The sequence below is a fragment of the Rhinolophus sinicus genome, linkage group LG03 (assembly GCF_036562045.2).
Source record: "Rhinolophus sinicus isolate RSC01 linkage group LG03, ASM3656204v1, whole genome shotgun sequence".
In the NCBI taxonomy this organism is placed as follows: domain Eukaryota; kingdom Metazoa; phylum Chordata; class Mammalia; order Chiroptera; family Rhinolophidae; genus Rhinolophus; species Rhinolophus sinicus.
This window is the reverse complement of record NC_133753.1, coordinates 170,891,303-170,893,485: the sequence shown is the minus strand read 5'-3', so window position 1 is coordinate 170,893,485 and position 2,183 is coordinate 170,891,303.

Below are 2,183 nucleotides of genomic sequence, written 5' to 3'. Positions count from 1 at the left end.
ACAGCCAAATTGAACGTGATGACTGAATTTACAGTGGTACAAACCTACCAGCAATATGACCTCCAGCTGTCTGGATGCAGCATCAGCACTGGGTTCATCCAGGGTTGGCGTCTTGCCGGACTGATACACTGGCAATAGCTTACATGATTTTAAATGACTTACATCTGCTGTCTAGTCAGCCAAAGGCCACTAAACTCAGGCCTGTAGTCCGACAAAATCATATTTAGTGACTTGAAAGCAAGGGAGCACACTCCAGAGGAACCATGAATGGTATTCAACACAGGGAGGAAGAGGGCACCATCTTTGGTGAGGTTTGGGTTCCTTCTGAAGAATTCTGAGGAAGTTCTAAGGGAAGGGAGACCAGTTCTGGGTTGGATGCTGTTTCTGAAGCAGGATTAGGAGAGGCAGGGATTAACTAGGGGTTGGGTGCTGCTGTGAGCGAGGGCAGTTTAGCAACTGGGTATCCCCAGTAATAGATGGGTGGGGATAGCAAAGAAGTCTGGAGTTGTCACACAGAGGAGTCATGACATTTTATAGCTGCAACATGACCTTGGAAGAAACAATGTTTCCTATCAACTTTGCAGCTGGCTTCATCTGTCCATCCTGCCATCCTGATTAATGGCAGGGCTGCTCCCCCCCCCCCCCCCACACACACACTTTGAACTGATTTTCAGTCCTTTAGTCCTGGATGAGTTTTGACTTTTATACCAAGCATCCTCCTCTCACTAAGTGTGACTTACTTTTTTAAAGTAAGTTATAACTTAATCCATGCCCCTATCTGTCCCTCGATAAGATTTCATGAAATACCTAATCATAGATTTGCCCCTGCTTTCTGACATCCAATCTAAAGTAAACCTCCAGTTTCTTAGACCCTCTCCCGAATTACCAACCAAAGCCCAAATCCTGTAATAGGTTGTTTCTAACACCTTAGTTGCTACACCCCTGCTTCCCCACGGTATATATTCTGCCTTATTGCAAGGTTCAAGGACAGCTGTTCCTGGTAATCTTTGGCTGGAGGGCACTAAACAACACAGAGGGTCTGAGATGACAGGACTGCCAGGTTCAGACCAGTATTTGCACTTTATTGCCAGCGACATTCACTGGCACCTTTGTGTCCTTGATCCTTGAAGACTTGTACTAATAATCCTTACTTAAGACTTAACGATGCATATTTCTGTGGAAGGTATGGCCATCCTAAAGGCCAACAACAGCAGCACAGAACCGTATTTCCCTTTATGTACTGTTGCAGTTTCAAAACATGTCCACACATTCCTCGATGGCCTCCTGATATGGCGTTAACAACTCAGAGACTGTAGTGGCAGGAATGTTCCTGCAGCTTCTGAATGCAACCTCTTTCTGGGTCTTTTGGAATGCCCACCCCCAAATCCAGCTGCCATGTTGTGAGAATTCTAAGCCATGTAGACAGGCTATGTGTAGGTGGTTCTGGCTGAGTGATACTTTCAAGTCATCTCCAGTCATCAGCCATGAGAGTGAAGAAGACTCCAGGTGATTACAGCACCTAGCTGTGCAAGTCACCAAGTCTTTAGTTTTCCCAGCTGAGGCCCCAAATGTTGCAGAATAAAGCCAGCCCTATTCTGCCTGTCCAAATTCCTGAGACACAGACACCACGAACATAACAATGCTTATTATATAAAGACACTAAATTTGGGTGGATTTTTAAGTAATGGGAACTTAAAATGGGAACATATACTGATCTTGTTGCTTAGAAGCTGTTATGAGTAGAACAGTGGGAGGTAACAATGAGCTAGTAGACAAAAGTGGATGGTTATTCATAGAGCAACTGCTGGAAGTTTCAAGTATATTCAGTTAGCATAGACTTGGCCCCTGGTCTAATGCCCTGCCCCTGAGATTTACAGTGAGCACAATCTTTAGAGAACTGCAGATTAAGGTAATAGCTACCATTTTGAAAAAAAGTTCTATTACAATTTCCAAAAAAATCCAGTTGCATATATACTTCCCTTTTACAATAAGGAATCTAAAAGTTATAATGTTTTATATTTACTAGTTTTTCCAACTAGACTTGTCATTGAACTGAATTCTTATTCAACAGGTATTAAATAGAATATCTTCTAATAGTTTCTCTGATTTCAAACCATAATTTTATGTCATGTAAAAAAGTTCAACAGAAATTCTTTAAAATACCAGGATACTGCTCCAAAAAG